The following is an 18,897-nucleotide window of genomic DNA, read 5'->3' as shown; positions in this document are numbered from 1 at the left end:
TCTCAGACTCATACCACTCTTCTTCCAATTTATTAAATTTTACAATCATAATATGCTTGTTGTTACTTACAGATACCTCCGATAGGAGATAATTAAATAGTCTTATCTTATTTTATAAAATTAAAAATCACATGACACCAGGTTATAGTCCAACAGGTTGAATTGGAAGTACTAGCTTTCAGAGCGCTGCTCCTTAATCAGGTAGTCAACTAGCTTCGAAAGCTAGTGCTTCCAATTCAACTTGTTGGACTATAGCCTGGTGTCGTGTAATTTTTAATTTTGTACACCCCAGTCCAACACCGGAATCTCCAAATCATGGCTCCCATTGTATAATCCCTAGTCTAAGAAAGCTTGCTCTCACAGAATGTGTTGTTGTAAGAAACCATCCCAGAAACATTCTATGAACTCCTCATTGACTCTCTTGACCTACTTGACTTTTCCAGTTGATATATAGATTATAATCTCTTACGAATATCAACACTGGAAATTGTGACCTATATAATTGCATCATATTAACACTTAACTTCTGCAACACTTAACCTCCATGTTATTACATTTTTTTTGCTATCTTGTAGTCAAATTTTCCTTAAGACTTCATTTAGTTAAATCACTATAATCAGAATTAAGATGTTGTTCCCCAGTATAGCTGCTATTTTCAATATGGTTCCAAACACAAGGCTTTATTAAATGTTTGAGGAATTGTACGGAACCAAGACTTTAATGTGCCCATCTACTTTCTCACTACTTTCAGAATAAAACAAAGAACTTGCTATGGAACCTTTCACAACCCAAGGGTATCACAAAGCACTTTATGGCCAATGAATTACTTTTCAATTGTAGTCACTGCGAAAGAAAAGAAAATATAACTGAATTCAGATAGCACTTCAAGATTCTCAACAGATTTACTTAGGTTGATTTATTGATTTATAAGGATAAGGGAGCTCATTTAGAATCTGTTTACTGATACCTGGGGACAAACAAAAGACCTGTGGTAGACATATCTCTCTTCAAGAGGCACTTGCTCCAGTATTCGCAATGTGCCTTGTGAGATAATAGATAATTTCACAAAATGAAATACACTATAAACTTTTATATTTACACATGCTCACACTCATTCCAAACTTTGTTCTTTCTAGCTTGGATATTGCCTCTTTTACATGGGAGATATCGGATCCATGAAATGTAGAAAGAAATTTCTTTATGATCGGCAATTGTCATAAGAGCCAGTGGAATATAATCAACCCCCTCACATCAGCTTCCTGCCAATTAACTGTCACGAAAGATGGAGGTGGTGAGATGGGAGTGTCAATATAATTAACCTTAAGGATCCGTGGTAGAAATATTGCTTCACACTTATGACCCTTTCAAGCACCTCTTTTAGTGAAAGAGTTTGCAGTGGATAACAGTATGTTAATTAGCGGTCCAACAACAAAATGCTTTTGTTTGCTTCGTACAGCTGCTGTGGATTTTATTCCCTTAAATTCCCTGTGGATTGATAGTCTAAAAAGGTCCCAGTAACATGTCGACAAGTTGAAATAATATTTCTTTTCAAAGATTCATTAGGATACCAAATTAGTATAATTTTCAAAATTATTAATGTCATTATTAACTTGTTGATGTCCATTTTCAGACAAGTGAAAATGAGAGATTATAAAGACTGCCCAGGGCAAAGAATGACAACAATGTCCAAACAAAATACTTTAGAATGAATAGTTTCTACTAATGACATATGACATTTCCCTTTTTAAGGTCAAAAATGGAAATACTTGTCAGTAGGAAATAGCAGAAAATGCATAATGGCTTCAAATAAATCTACGGATACAATCTATTTGTGCCATAGTGATTAGGAGTAGAGAAGTTGCAACAGTGAGTAATTTCCTCAAAGAATGCATAAATAATTAATTATCTCACGCAAAGTCTCATCTGGTTGCTCCAGAGCCAAAGCAATTTTAAAGAAACATTTCTCACCTTTTGTAGCTTTTATGGTTTTATATTTGATCTGCTTCATGACATAGTTGTTAATAACTGAAAATGTGTTGATGGAAAAGCGCAGCAGGTCAGGTAGCATCCAAGGAGCAGGAGAATCGACGTTTCTGGCATAAGCCCTTCTCCTGTTCCTTGGATGCTGCCTGACCTGCTGCGCTTTTCCAGCAACACATTTTCAGCTCTGATCTCCAGCATCTGCAGACCTCATTTTCTCCTCGAAGATAGTTGTTAATAGCACTCATCATACTGACATCAATACTTTGTTCAAAATATGGAAATTCCAGGTGGCTCTATGTTGGCAGGCTGGTGTGTAAGTGGTATCAAAAGATGAGAAGGATTTACGCACAACATATTCTGACATCAGTTAGTTTTGCGGAGAATGCTATTGAAATACTGTGGCTTAATCTGTGCAAATGCGCTTTCAGGAATATAGATAATATAACAATGATAAATGAACAATCCTTGGTTGGGAATGGGATAAATGAAGATAATTTGCAGGCATGAGGCAATTGTTACAACAACAAAATGTAATGTATGTTGTATTTAGTGCTTTAAGAGTTAATGAGCCAGTAAGTAAAACTAAGTGGTCTCCAGGGCCTATTAGACAACCTCATGTGTTTTTTTTGAAAGGGAACAATAGACTTCCAAGTAATGCCATATGACTATTTATCATTTACCGTTTTTAATTCATGGCAGAACTCAAAGATGGACAATGAAGTGAATCTGTTCATCATAATCCTGGAGAACGGTTCAATTGTCTTCATTCACTAGCAAACGCCAGTGAGAAAGCATCTGTTTCTGAAACATAATCACAGCACATTCTATAAACAGAATATCCTAGTCCCAAAGAAATCTTATGCCCTGAATTTGTAAACATTGTATTGACTATTTATTTTGAATAAATAAATGTGATGATTTGTCACATTTACATTGAAGAAATACTCAATTTTATCTAATTATAGCCCATTAAAATAAAAACTTCTAAACATTCATAGTTTGTTGTATTCAGTGTAACATCCATCTCAGTTAAGACACAATCTAGTGGAATCCAATGAGTTTCCATATTACGCACAACAATGTTGAATATTTCATGCCATGACATCCTATCTAACATTAAGGTATCATTGAGCAGTCCAGGCACTGAGGCGAGATTTTTCTTGAACAAAACTAGTTTCTTAATAAGAGGATTATTGCTTGTTAAGAACTTTATTAACTGCATATCTTGCCTGAGTATTTTGCTGATTCCTATCCTATCAACCAACTGCTGAGGTGATGGCCTTGTGGTATTATCACTGGACTGTTAATGCAGAGACACAGGTAGTCTTATGGGACCTGGGTTTGAATCCTGCAATGGCAGATGGTGGAATTTGAATTCAATAAACATCTGGTGTTAAGAATCTAATGACTACTCTGAATCCATTGCCAATTGTTGGAAAAACCCATTGTTCACTAACGTCCTTTATGGAAGGGAAGGAAGTCTTCCATCCTTACCTGGTCTAGCCTACATGTGACTCCAGACCAACAGCAATATGTGGTTGTCTCTCAAGTGCCCTCTGGGCAATAACTGCTGCCTAGCCAGCAATACTCTCATCCTGTTACAAAATAAAGATTAACCACTACAAACAGATTGGAGAATTCTTGACATGGAACTCAGAACAAGTACTGACTTCTGCTCAACACTGCAGTGTTCTGCACCCAGACTGACCTGGAACAATTCATCAACTTTGCTCACAACTTCCACTCTGCCCTCAAATTCACTCGGTCCATCATGGACATATCCCTCAACTTCCTTGACATCTCCAGTAACAGTCTCCAGATGGATGTTTACTATAAACCTACAGACTCTCACAACTACCTAGACTACATCTTCTCCTACCCAGTATGCTCCATCCTGTTCTCCTAATTCCTCTGCTCTCGCCACATCTGCTCGGACAAGGAGACATTCCATTCCGAAGCATCCCAGATGTCCATATATTTTGAACAACGTGATTTCGCCCCTCTGTCATCCAGACAGCACACCACCGCACCACCTCCATTCCCCATTCCATTGCTCTAAACCTCCCCCCAACACAATAAAGACACAGTCCACCTTATCCTCACCTACCACCCCACCAGTCTCCGCAAAAATGCATCATCCTTACGCAATCCCATCAACTCCAACCAGACCCCACCACCAAGAACACCTTCCCCTCCCCACCCCTCTCTGCCTTCCGCAAAGACTGTTCTATTTGACAGTCCTTGGTGTGTGCCACTTTCCCCACTACCCTGTCTGAACTCCACCCCCACCCCTACCTCAAACACCTGCTACCTTTCCCTGCAACCGTAAAAGATGCAAAACCTGCTGGCACACAACTCCCCCTCACCTGTGCCCAGATTCCCAAACAGCCCGTCCAGGTGAGACAGAGGTTCACCTGCCTCTCTTCCAGCCTAGCTTACTGCATCAGGTGCTCCCGATGTGGTCTTCCCAACATCAGGGAGACCAAACGTAAAGCTAGGGAATGGATCATTGAGCATCTCAGCTAGGCCCGCAGGGGCCGACCGGACCTCCCAGTCACTGGCCATTTTAGTGCTGCCTGCTCCCTTTCCGACATGACTTTCCTTGGCCTCCACCATTGCCACAAAAAAACCACACTGCAAACTGGAGGAACAACACCTCAGCTTCAAGGTAAAAACGAGGACTGCAGATGCTGGAAACCCAAATTTGGATTAGAGTAGTGCTGGGAAGGGCTTTTGGATGCTGAGTGACCTGCTGTGTTTTTCCAGCACCGCACTAATCCAAACACCTCATCTTCAGCCTGGGCAGCCTACAGCCCAGAAGACTCAACATGGAGTTCTCCAATTTCAAATAACCTCCCTTCCCATCCCCTGACTCCTTTCCAAATCCCTCCCCATTCCCTCCAAGCCTCCCTGCCACCAACCAGTTTCATTCTTCCCATTGACCAACCAGGTAGTACCCTCGACCTGTCTCCATTTATCCTCACCTCACCAACCTGCTCTCCCCACACTCTCTATCTGCTGCTCCCATTATAACAACCCCCAGTCCTGAAGAAGGGTTACCTGAAACATTGGCTTCTCCACCTCCTGATGCTGCCTGACTTGCTGTGTTCTTCCAGCCTCCTGCTTATCTATTTTCTGCTCACCACTGGCTGCGTACAGCCTCTGTGTTCTACACTAAGAAATAGCAACTCAGGACATGATCCATAGGCACCAACCATGCATGCCCCTCGCCAACAGACTTTGCCATCTGATAATAAGACTCAAGATGACAGCAAAGAAGACTCCTGAGCTCAGGACTCATATGCTCCATCTGCTTTTCTTTCCAGGAGAGTGCAGGCTCAGCATGGACGGGAGAGCATTGTGGAGGGAGCGCAGGCTCAGCACGGAGGGTGCAGAGCACAGGCCCAGCACAGGGGGGAGGGGGGCAGAGCACAGGCCCAGCACAGGGGGGAGGGGGCAGAGCAAAGGCCCAGCACGGGGTGTGTGTGGGGGGAGGGTGCTCGTCCAGCATGGGGGCAGAGCACAGACCCAGCACGGGTGGGGGGGGAGAGTGCAGGCCCAGCAAGGAGAAAAGAGCAAGGGCCCAGCACGGAGAAGAGAGCGAGGGCCCACTGCAGGAGAGAGAGTGGCCCTTGCATGGAAGGGAGAGAGTGGCCCCAGCATGGAGGGGAGAATGAGGGCCCAGCATGAAGGGGAGCGTGAGGGCCCAGCGCAGAGGGGAGAGCAAGGACTGAGCATGGAGAAGAGAGCAATGGCCCAGCATGGAGGGGGGACTGAGGGCTCAGCACAGAGGGGAGAGAGTGGTCCCAACTTAGAGGGGAGAGCAAGGGCCCTGTGCAGCGAGGAGAGTGAGGGCCCAGCACGGAGAGGAGAGAGCAGTCCCTGCGCGGAGGGGAGAGAGCAGCCCCAGCATGGAGGGAAGAGCGAGAGCCCAGCTTGGAAGGGAGAAAGCAGCCTCAGCACGGATGGGAGAGCGCAGCCCCAGCACGGCAGGGAAAGCGAGGGACCAGCACGGAGAGGAGAGTAAGGGCCCAGCACAGAGAAGAGAATGAGAGTCCAGTATAGAGAGGAGAGCATGGGTCCAGTTTGGAGGGGAAAGAGCAGTCACAGCACAGAGGGGAGAGTGCGGCCCCGGCACGGAGTGGAGACAGTGGTCTCAGCATGGAGGGGAGAGTGCGGCCCCGGCACGGAGTGGAGACAGTGGTCTCAGCATGGAGGGGAGAGTGCGGCCCCGGCACGGAGTGGAGACAGTGGTCTCAGCATGGAGGGGAGAGTGCGGCCCCGGCACGGAGTGGAGACAGTGGTCTCAGCATGGAGGGGAGAGTGCGGCCCCGGCACGGAGTGGAGACAGTGGTCTCAGCATGGAGGGGAGAGAGTGGTTTCAGAGTGGAGTGAAGAGTGAGGGCTCAGTGCAGAGGGGAGAGCAAGGGCCCAGCGTGGAGGGGAGAGAGCAGCCTCAGTGTGGACAGGAGAGCGCGGGCCCTGAGGACATGTCAGTGACATAGGTCCAGCAGGAAAAGATGGTGCATGAGGATCGGGACTTCATCATTGGCTGGGTCTAGTGTTGGCGGTGAAGTAGTGGCAAAGGGCACCATGGCAACATTCGAAAAGGTAGACTGCAGTGAGAGACTCCAACATTGGTGGGTGTGTCATAGGCAGTGACAGAGTTGAATCAGCCCAGAGATGAAAGATGGCACCTGTAATTTAGTTGGGTCTGGCATAGACGGCTGTAAATGAACCTCTCTTGAAGCTATATCTTATCATTCTTCTCTTATTCTTAAACTATCAAAATGGCCCCATATTGTGGTGATGAATGAAAGGTTTCCACTGTATTTCTCACTGTAAAATACACGTGACAATAAAAATCAATCAGTCATTCAATTGCTAATCCCTCAGCATTCTAATATTAGCTAACTGGTTCTCTTGCATATAGCTTTGAAAACAGCTTAAATACTACAGACTTGCTTAGAATTTATTGATTTAGCACCTACTGCATGCTGACAGAATCCATGCCTTGTCCTGCCATGCCTTGCATATAAGCATGTTTATACAGAGTCCAAATATCATCAGTACTGCCACATTGACATGGTCTTTTGCACAGACACAGTGTCAGGCTGCTTGTCATGCCTGTTTATAAGGAGCTATCCACAGGGTGAGGGGTAAGGGGATGTGTGATGGGCATACCATGGGAGCATGTTGAGTGCCATGAGAGCAAGGGAACAGCTTAGAGATCAGGTTGATCTAGTGCGTGAGCTAGGTCTGGCTCCCTGAGAGTAAAGTGTCCTTGCTGCAGCATTATGGTGATACTTGCCAGAGCTGGCTGAGCTGCAGCACTGAAGTGCAGAAGCATCCTATAAGAGAACTGGAGATGTACCATGAAATTCATCGAGACTGGCATCTGGCAGATGCCAATGTCTGTTGCCACAGGGTATGAGTGGTAGGTGCATGCGGAATGTGTCAAAAACGTTGATCTCTGTTGTCCAATATGAAGATTGTTTGGAACAAGAAGGGTGCTGAACCACCAAGAACCCACTTTGGCTTCTCAGATAACTTTTCCTGATGGCTAGTTTGTTTGACAAGCTTGAAGAGATTGCAACCCATAGTTGTTAACAAGGCATTTAACAAGCAATAGTGATCACCAGTTAGGAACCCGCTGTTACCTAGTGAGAATCTTGCTGTGCCCAAGATACGTCAAGGTGGGCTTTGCCAAACAACTCGCCTATTCAACCACTCATCTCACCATACCCCATATTGGTCAGTTAAGATTCCATCCTTGACTTTACTTTTTTCCCTTTGTCCAATCTTTCCCACTGACAGTTGGGATTCTTCTGATGCCCTACGCCATTTGATCAATTTCTAGTTTCTGAGCTGCAGCAGACTTCTCTTTACCATGGATGTCCAATCCCTCTACACCTCCATCCCTCATTAGTTTACTCAGTGCACTTGTTCTTCTTTCTTGAATGGAGAGACTGAACAGTTCCCATTCTCCACCACACTCCTCCACCTGGCTAAACTTGGTCTCACTGTGAACAATTTATCCTTTAGTTTGGCTCACTTCCTCCAAATAGAAGGAATGGCCATGGTTACCCACATGAGCCCTAGTTATGCCTGCCTCTTTGTAGGATTTGGAGAACATTCCTGTTTCTGGGAGCAACCTTTCTTTGTCCAGATAAAATTCACCAGGGGGAGATATAGTGACAGGAAATTGGCATCCTGGCTGGCAGCACTTTTATTTAGCACCTACTTGCCTCTGTTGCCAACCTGCCACATCCTTTCTGTTCTTAAGTGTTAACTTATTATTCCCCAAGGGCATGAAGTTAGGGCCATTACATTTATTAATTTTGTCCTGAACAGCAAGGCCTGATTCAGGTAAAGTGATGCTCATATTCTCAAAATAACACTGTACGTTTTCAATGGATATAATCAAATAAATGATTATTAAATCTGGCAGGTTTCTCTGCAATAAAAAAAATTGATATTACACAGCAATAAATCAGTTCATCTGAGAAAATGAAGCTATAACTAATATACAGTATGCTGTAAGATAAGTCTGGAAAACATCTGCCATTTGTGAAAATATAACGATATAATGATATAACTATAGTTATAGTCACTTTGCATGAATTACTTCAAGGTATGGGTGTACTAAAATCTCTGACAAAAGATTTATAAAATTACCTTAAAGGATTCTTTGTCTATGATTCATCTATTTGGTTTTTGACCATATTGTCATTATATATTTGTTTTATAAAAATGGACAGCAAAACAGAGTATTGTCTCAGATATTTTAATATCAAAACATACTCCCACAAATAGTTCAGTGAGACTGTTGCCATTTAAGAGACTACTTTTGTCTTTGAAATTCAAGACTCGCTGTAACTATTTGTTGATTTCTTTAAAGTTGCTCTTCCTTTGCTCCACCAACTTTGCTGGAAGTGAAGGGGAAATCCTTTTATGGGCTTTATATAAATTAATGCCATTCTTCTGGGAATGCCATAGCAGCAACGTTCATGGACATTTCTGGATCTGCTGGTGAAATAAAGTAACAAATATGAACTTGATAACTGTTTTGGAAATGGCACTTGCTTCTAGAACATTAATTACTAAAAATATGAATCACTGTATTCAGATAAATGAGGAAAATTGAGGAATGTACACACATGTAAATTCCAGCATTTCAAATATCAGGAAATAAAGGCTGAAAATTCAAGAGATTTGGTGTAAGAATAAAGAGTTGCTACTCTTCCTCAAACATTAACCAATAGCAACAGACAGTTTATTTATGAAACTTGCTCTTGAGAAGGTGGTAGTGAGCTGTCATCTTGAACAGCTGCAGTCTGGATGGTGAGTGGTTTTGCGAGGATATGAAGATAATAGTATTCCATGTATTTGTTGCCCTTGTCCTTCTAGATGGAAGTGGCTATGGATTTAGAAGGTGCTAATTAACAAGCTTTGATAAATCTTTACAGGGCATCTTGCAGATGGTACCACTGCTTCAGTGATGGCAAACTCCTCAACTTTTGTTGGTGCTGCACTCATGCAAGTAAATGGGGAGTAACTCCTGACTTGTGCCTTGTAGATGGTGAACAGGTTCTGGGGAGTCAGGAGAGGAGCTACTTGCTGCGCGATTCCAAGCCTCTGACCTTCTCTTTTAGACACTGTATGTTTGTGGCTGGTCCACAATTATGGTGTGCTTTGAGAGGTTAGTCATGGTTCACATATGGCCAGTTGACCATATAGCCATGATCCTTTGCAATTCTCCAGTCAGCACAACAGGTCCACAGCAGATGCCATCTCTCTGGCCCTATGCTCATCCCTGGAACATTTGGATAACAAGGATATCAACATCAGACTCTTTTGTATTGACTCCACTTCCACCTTCATCATCATAATTCCAAACAAATTCATGTCTAAACCCTAAATCCTAGGTCTTGACACCTCCCCCTCTGTAACCAGATCCTCAACTTCCTGACCCATAGATCGCAATCAGTGATCAATAGGTGACAACACCTCCTCCACCATAATCCTCAACACCAGTGCCTCACAAGGCTGCCTACTCAGCCCCCTACTATATTCGTTGTACACCCTAGACTGTTTGGTCAAATTCTGCCCAAACTTCATTTACAATTTTGTTGACAACACCACTGTTGTCAGTCGGATCTCAAACAACGATAAGACAGAATATAGGAAAAAGATTCAGTGCTTAGTGGCATAACGTAAAGACAACAATCTCTCCATCAACATCAGCAAAATGAAGGAACTAGTCATTGACTTCAGGAAGCAGGGTGGAGAGTATGCCCCTGTCTGCATCAACGGTGGAGATGGTCAAAAGCGTCAAGTTCCTGAGAGTGATGATCACTAACAATCTTTCTTGGTCCACTCACATTGACTCAATGGTCAAGAAAGCACAATAACATCTCTACTTCCTCAAAGGCTAAGGAAATTTGGCATGTCCACAAGTACTCTTATCAATTTTCATAGGTTCACCATAAAAAACATCCTACTTGAATACACTACAGTGTGGTATGGCAGCTGCTCTTCCCAAGACCGAAAGAAACTACAGAGTTGTGAACACAGCTCAGTCCATCATGCAAATCAGCCTTCTATCCATTGACTCCATCTATATTTTCCGCTGATTTAGGAAAGCAACCAACATAATCAAAGGCCCCTCCCACCTAAGTGATATTCTCTTCCATTGCATAAAAGACATAAAAGTTTGAATACACATATGAAGAGATTTAAGAAAAGCTTCTTCCCCGCTGTTATCAGACTTTTAAACAGGCCTTTCTAATGTTAATTCTGATCTCTCTCTCTCTCTCACTCTGTGCACCTTCTCTGCAGCTATAACACTGTATTCTGCACACTGTTCTGCTACCTGATGCACTTTGTATGGTACAATCTGCCCATAGTACCTGTGACAACAATAAATAAATTAGTTCAGTTAATGGTCAATGGTCACCCTAGGATACTGCCTTAACACAGAATTCACCAGCTTCCAAATCTACCCACCCCTGCCTCATCTCAGGTCTAGCCCTCCTTCTCTCCACCACCCCCTTGACCTGACCTCACCTGTCCATCTTCCTTCCCACCTATCCACTTCCTTCCCACTGACCAATAACAATCACATCCTACCTGAGGATTTCACTAAGGAGAGGAACATGATGAATCTTGAGATTAGAGATAGAAGTTTGATTAGTCTGGATCACATTGACATAAGTATGGAAGATGTGTTGGGTATGTTAGAGGTTATTAAGGTGGAGGCGAGAGAGGAAATAGCTGGGGCCCTGACTGATATCTTTGTGGCATCTTTAAACACAGGTGAGGTGTCAGAGGACTGGAAGATTGCTCATGTTGTCCCCCTGTACAAGAAGGGTAGCAGGGATATTTCAGGTAACTACAGACCAGTGAGCCTGACGTCAGTGGTGGGAAAGTTGCTGGACAGGGTACTGAGGGACGGGATCTATTCATATTAAGAAACGAATGGGCTTATCAGTAATAGGCAACATGGTTTTGTGCAGGGGACATCATGCCTTACCAACTTAATAGAGTTCTTTGAGGAAGTGACCATGTTAATAGATGAAGGAAGTGCTGCTGATGTCATATACTTGGACTTTAATAAGGCATTTGATAAGGTTCCCCATGGTAGACTAATGAAGACGAGCTGGAAGGTTTTTTTTCGGCAAACAGAACCACAACAACGAACACCCGAGCTACAAATCTTTGCACAAACCTTGAAGACTAATGAAGAAAGTGAAGTCACATGGTGTGCAGGGTGTTCTAGCTAGATGGATAAAGAACTGGTTGAGCAACAGGAGATAGAGAGTAGTAGTTGAAGGGTGTTTCTTGAAATGGAGAAAAGTGACCAGTGGTGTTCCACAGGGGTCAGTGTTGGGGCCACTGTTGCTTGTGATATACATCAACGATCTGGAAGAGGGCACTGTTGGTATGATCAGGAAGTTTGCAGATAACACGAAGACTGGCGGGGTAGCAGGAAGCATAAGGGACCGTCAGAGAATACAGGAGGATATAAATAGACTGGAGAAGTGGGCGGAAAAGTGACGGATGGATTTCAATCCAGACAAATGTGAGGCGATGCATTAAGGCAAGTTTAATTCTAGAGAGAATTATACAATGAACAGAAGAGCCTTGGGAAAAGTTAATGGGCAGAGAGATCTGGGAGTGCAGGTCCATTGTACCCTGAAGGTTGCTGCACAGGTGGATAGAATGGTCAAGAAGGCATATAGTATGTTTGCCTTCATTCGACGGGGTATTGAGTATAAGAGCAGGCAAGTCATGTTAAAACTGTACAAGAAATTAGTTCGGCCGCATTTAAAATATTGTGTACAGTTCTGGTCGCCATATTATCCAAAGAAAGTAGATGCTTTGGAGAGTGTGCAGAGAAGGTTTATGAAGATATTGCCTGGTATGGAAGGTGCTAGCTACGAACATAGGTTGAGTAGGTTAGGCTTATTTTCATTAGAAAAAAGGAGATTGAGGGGCTGACTGAGGTTTACAAATTCATGAAGGGTATAGACAGGGTGGATAGAGACAGGCCTTTTCCCAGAGTGAAGGATTCAATAATAAGAGGTCACACTTTCAAGGTGAGAGGTGAAAGGTTTATTGGGGATACACGTGGCAAGTACTTCACACAGAGGGTGGTGGGCATTTGGAACGCATTGCCAGCAGAAGTGAAACAGGCAGACATGGTAGATTCATTTAAGATGCATCTGGACAGATGCATGGGTAAATGGGGAGCAGAGGGATACAGATGCTTAGAAATTGGGTGACAGGTTTAGACAGTAGATTTGGATTGGCTCAGGCTTGGAGGGCCGAAGGGCCTGTTCCTGGGCTGTAAATTTTCTTTGTTCTTTGTACCTACATCCACCTATTGCCATCTCACCTACCTTTCTCCCAGCACCACGCTCCCCCTCATTTATTTCTCAGCCCCATTCTGCCTCCCCAGTCCTGATGAAAGGTCCTGACCTGAAATGTTGACTGTCCTGCTCCTCGGATATTGCTTGACCTGCTGTGCTCTCTCCAGCTCCACATTTTATCAACTCTGACTTTTCAGCATCTGCAGTCCTCACTATCCTTATGTTGCTGAGCCCCGGATATCTCCCTTATTCTGTCAGCCTCAGGATTTTGAGGAGCCATGATTCTATTGTCAGGGAATGCTAGAATCCCAAATCTCACCAGGATGCAGAATGTTTCTATTCTGGAAATCAAAAAGAGTCCAGAACTGGGATCAATATTAGTGTTTTACATTAAAACGTGAATCTTGCATTCTGTGACAATATTTATAAAGCTCAGGGTTACTACCTGCTTTATTAAGTGTTCTGCATACCTCTCCTTCCACCTTCAAATAATCTGTGCATAAACATCCCCAGGACTCACTCTTTATTACGTTCCCTTGATAAGTATACTCATTAGTATGTATTGTTTCTCCTCAGTCTTCTTTCCAAATATGGTATTTAACATCCCTGTAGAGACGATTTCATTTTAAGACTTCCACAGTAACGATCTAGTGAAAGTTGAAATGGATTAATCATTACTTAGTGGGCAACTAATACTCTGAACTGGAAATAGTTTCTCATTAGTTTCTTGTCCGGTAAGCCCAATAATGAGCTGGTTAGCTCAGTTAGCTGGACAGTTACTCTACAATGCTAAGTAAAGCTGACAGTGTGGATTCAATTCCCACACTGGCTGAGATTACCATGAAGGATTCTCCAACTTGGTTCCTAGCCTGAGATGTTGTGACCCCTCTATCATCAATTGTCTGTCTGTCTTTCTCTCTCTCTCTCTCTTTAATGACAGAACAACCCTATGGTCTGGTAAGATAATGGACTTTACCAATAAGTCTACATCATGTTGATACTCTCCACAGGGCAGCATTTCGTTAAGGTTTAACCAATGTGGGCTGTGGCAAGATGGGTGGCAGGATCAGCTAACAAGTACGATGAGGCTCATTGAGATTATCTCACTCTATCTTTTATGCTTCTCCCTTGGCACCAGGTGCCAAATGCTTGTTAAACACCTTTTACAGTCAAATTCACCTCATTAATGCTCACATTACAATCTTAATCTCACCAGGTTAAAAATCATACAACACCAGGGTATAGTCCAACAGGTTTATTTGGGAACACTAGGTTTTGGAGCGTCGCTCCTTCATCAGGTGGTTCACAACCAGCTAATGAAGGAGGAGTGCTCTGAAAGCTACTGCTTCCAAATAAACCTGTTGGACTATACCCTGGTGTTGTGTAATTTTTAACTTCGTACACTCCAGTCCAACACCAGCACCTATGAATCATTAATCTCACTAAATTAGCTCCACATTGGAAATCAGAGGATGGAATGACAGATTCACCTCACTACTTGCTTTGAACCATCTCCATGTTTCCTGCAAACAAACTGCATCTCAGAGCAAGAGACACAGGAAACAACTATACTCACTCCTCCTCTACAGGCATGAGCATCCAACACCGGTTAGCCCATTGCAACCACCTTGGACTTTATTATTCACTGGTAATTTGATCAGGAAGTATGGACTTGCTTTGCATGGTGTGCCAGCTGCTCCCATTGAAAGGCTGCAGTAGGACACTTTGCATACATACCCAAACCAGGCTGCATCTCAAGAATGCCCACTTGCTGTCTACTACCAATCTCCTTGCTCACAGCATCATGCATTCCCTTTACTTGGCTTCCTATGCATGCCATGCCAATTAACACATGTACACATTGCTCTCCCTGATTGTAACTGATGCTGTCAGCTTGTCTCATTCCATGCAACCTCTTGTGTGGCTATGTACTGTTGCTGAATAGTATTACAATGCATTAAGAGAGAATCCTAAACAGTAGCATTTGTGTTTGTGGGCAACAGTGGTTAGCACTGCTGCCTCACAGCGCCGGAGACCCAGGTTCAATTCCCGCTTCAGGCGACTGACTGAGTGGAGTTTGCACATTCTCCCCATGTCTGCTTGGGTTTCCTCCGGGTACTCCGGTTTCCTCCCACAGTCCAAAAACGTGCAGGTTAGTTGAATTGGCCATGCTAAATTGCCCATAGTGTTAGGTGAAGGGGTAAAATGTAGGGGAATGGGTCTGGGTGGATTGCGCTTCCATGGGTTGGTATGGACTTGTGGGGCCGAAGGGCCTGTTTCCACACTGTAAGTAATCTAATCAAAAGCAGATGCATTGAAGCTACAGTCAACTACACTTATGTACAAACCTTCCTCATCCATGCTGCCAAATTGCTCTCAGTATATTTTCTTCCTTCTTTCCCTCCTACTGCATCTCAGTACACTGATTGATTGCACATATGGAGCGGAGGGACCCTGCTCTAATGTAGTGACCACTGACCTTGGACCTTTAGCAGGGCAACCCAAGGGACACTAGTGTTGAAGTGGATCAGACATGGGAGCACCTTCTTGCCAGAGGCAATTTCATCCTCCTCAGCTTGATTTTCTGCTGCTCAGATGAGGGGAGGCAGGTTAGAGGTAGAAGGCCCAGTTACCTCTGTAGTGTCTCAAGTGGAAACTGCAAAAGGCCCTGTATGTGGAGTAGCTCCTCTGACTGGGTGTAACCTGCCTGTTACTCTATCTCCATGTAAGGAGGAGTTACCTGGACTAAGATCCATGCTGACCAGATATCTCTACCTTATCTAGTCCCCACTTGCCAGCACCCGGCCCATATCCCTCCAAATCCTTCCTATTCATATACCCATCTAGATGCCTTTTAAATGTTGCAATTGTACCAGCCTCCAGCACTTGCTCTGGCAGCTCATTCAATATACCACCTTCTGTGTGAAAAAGTTGCCCCTAGGTCTTTTTTATATCTTTCCCCTCTCACCCTAAACCTATGCCCTCTAGTTTCGGAGAACTCCACCCCAAGGAAAAGACTTTGTCTATTTATTCTATCCATACCCCTCATGATTTTATAAACCTCTATAAGGTCACCCCTCAGCCTTTGACGCTTCAGGGAAACCAGTCCTAGCATATTCAGCCTCTTCCTATAGCTCAAATCCCCTAATCCTGGCAACATTCTTGCAAATCTTTTCTGAACCCTTTCAAGTTTCACAACATCCTTCCGATAGGAACAAGACCTAAACTGCATGCAATATTCCAAAAAGGTCTGTTTCAGTGCAGTACATCTCTATGACTCTATGTTGTGCCTATCCTATTTCCATGCCTTTGATCCTGGCTTCAATGGGTGGGACAATGGATTAAAAGGTGTGTGAGATTCTCCAGCATCCCCTGACGGAGCTCGACCTGGCTCCCAATGACAGCCACCAATGGAAGCAGATAGATGGTCACTTAACTCCTGACACTAATGTAGCTTCTGAGCATTGATGACTTTTGTCTCCCAGATGCCTGTTTGCTGTTGCTGCCCCTCCCTGTGTATTGAGATGAAGTCCTCAATTGCTAACTCCTGCCAGGTTCCTGGTCTCCAGCAGCCCTTCGAGTGCCAGTGACTGGGGGCCTTTCTTCCTCAGCCAGTTACTGCGCAGTTGCACTGAGGCACTCAGTCAATCGTGTATCCTCACTCTCTATCATTACAGTCACTAGTGAACTGTCATTATCTGGGTTGGCAAGGGTGCAGGAGGCAGCCTTGACAATACTTCTCTTGTCCCCACAAGTTCGAGGATTCTGGTGGAGCCAGATGTTTTGACAGTGTTGTCAAGGCAGGGTGGCCAAAGCTACAAGACAAAAGATGGTATCATGGCCAGTTGTTAGAAATGGTGCCCGATGACTGACACTAATAACAGGGAGAGTGGTAGTGCCTTCAGAGTGGGTATTTAGCACGTAGATTGATCCCTCCTTCTCCTGCTAGAGTCAAAATTCTCTCCTTGTAAAGAAAAAAGATCCGAATATCAGGCATCGCTCACCTACTTGTCCTCTCTGCCCTGTTCTGTGCAGCTTCATCCTGCAATTAGAGTAAAGGTGGGGGGGGGGAGAATGAGTGAGCAGACAGGGACTGTCGGTGTTGGTGGAAAGGTAGTGAGATGTAGTGAAGCACTGAATAGGTAGCCCGGAGGGCCTGCAGGTTAGTGATGTGGGAGTCTGAGGGGAGACAGTGACTGAGGGAGAATGTTGTAGCAATAGTGAGAATGGTTGAGCATGTGCAGTGGCAGAATTGAGTGAAAGTGAGATAACACTTACCCTGGCAAAGCAGAGCAAGTTATTGACTTTTTTTTCTCAGCAGTTCTGGCTATTAGTCCATACCTTGGACGTAGCAGTGACTGAGGTGATGACCTCAGACCAAGCTAGCAGGGTCTCCTGGTATAGCCTCCTTCGGTAGTCCTCTGAGAAAAGAATGCTTGTCCTCTGCATCACCCGATCAGAATCTCCAGGTCCCTGTTGGTATCTCACAGTGCCATCTTACCCTTTGCCTATACCTTCAGCGGAGCGGATTCAGAATGCCAATGTTTGTCCGCGTGCATGGCAGCATTGTTAAAGATGGTGTGAAGAATGACAGTCTTTGGATCGACACTTTCTGAGTGTTGAGCTGTTGTATGAATGGAAGATGGTAAGATGGGGAAGATGTCAGATGTAAGAGATGCAATGGGGCAGGGTAGGCACTTAATACTCTGAATTTGGTGAGATAATGAGAGAGAACCCACTAGGCCTCACATAGCAAAGACTTAGCCAAAAAACAAATGCAAGATTCAGCTACTGATTTTTACAAAAATCAGTTCAAAAAGTAGTCTCAACTTCCAATAATTTCACTTATCCAAATTTCACTGAGCTGGAATGTCCAGTGCCTGATAAAGGTTGTTTTTCTTTCCCTTCGAAGAATCCCCAGATTCTTCAAGCTGTAAAGCATACTCCCATGATTTCTTCCCTCAGCCATGTTAGGGTGAATCTTGTATTCTATCTTTTTGACCAAAAGACAAACTTTCAGAAATAGTTTGGAGGAGAAAGCGAGGACTGCAGATGCTGGAGATCAGAGTCAAAAAGTGTGGCGCTGGAAAAGCACAGCAGGTCCAACAGCATCCTAGGAGCAGGAGAGTTGATGTTTGAAGCATAAGGTCTTCATCATTCCTGACTCTCCCGCACCTCGGATGCTGCCTGACCAGCTGTGCCTTTCCAGCGCCATACTTTTTGACTCTCACAAACATTCTACCTAGTAGCTGTTTGAGAACAGTCTTTTCCATTGCTATCCCCAACAATTGATGCTTTCCTCCACAGTCCTCACTCTCTCTCTGTCTCTCTCTCTCTCTCTGTCACTTTCGTTCTACAATCCAGTGATTTTTAGCCAGACTACTGGAGAATCTGTAAGTTTACTCATAACAAAGCCAGCTAGTCTGTCATTTGTGTTGAGAAGTTAAACTTAACAGCTGACTCATGATAAGGCTTGCCCTCTGTCCTCATTGTAGTCCGAAGGCCATGCAGGATTAGCATCAGGCAGAACCAGCAGCAGGTTACATGTCACTTTTCATTTTTCCATTTTGCAATGAGTGAAAGAGATGGTTCAAAGCACAGCCATCTTATAACATCAAGCAGAAATAACGCTCTCTTATTATGATCTGTGCATCATAAATCTTTGGGGTCTCTGAAGATAACTGTGTTGGATAAGTAGAACATACATATAAAATAATTGAAGCAGACGACACAAAGGTAATCTTACAGAGAGGTGTCAGAGAAACAAGGTATGGTTAACTATATTAAACACTTCTGAGAGTTGCAGTAGTACAAGGAGGATTTATTATACATGATGATGTTCACAGAACTGTGACTCTAGTCAGAGGCATCTAGATGCCATGAAAACGAGGCAAGTAAAGAACCAAAAGAGGGATGGATATGGGCTTGGGAAAATAATGCATTTGTGAGCCTTATATAAGAATGAAGTATGTTTTTGAAAATAGGATCACTATCTAGTTTCAACCTTATAGGTAAATGGGGAAAAGGAGAACAATCTTTG

The sequence above is a fragment of the Hemiscyllium ocellatum genome, chromosome 8, assembly GCF_020745735.1.
Source record: "Hemiscyllium ocellatum isolate sHemOce1 chromosome 8, sHemOce1.pat.X.cur, whole genome shotgun sequence".
In the NCBI taxonomy this organism is placed as follows: domain Eukaryota; kingdom Metazoa; phylum Chordata; class Chondrichthyes; order Orectolobiformes; family Hemiscylliidae; genus Hemiscyllium; species Hemiscyllium ocellatum.
Note: the sequence above shows the minus strand (reverse complement) of the source record.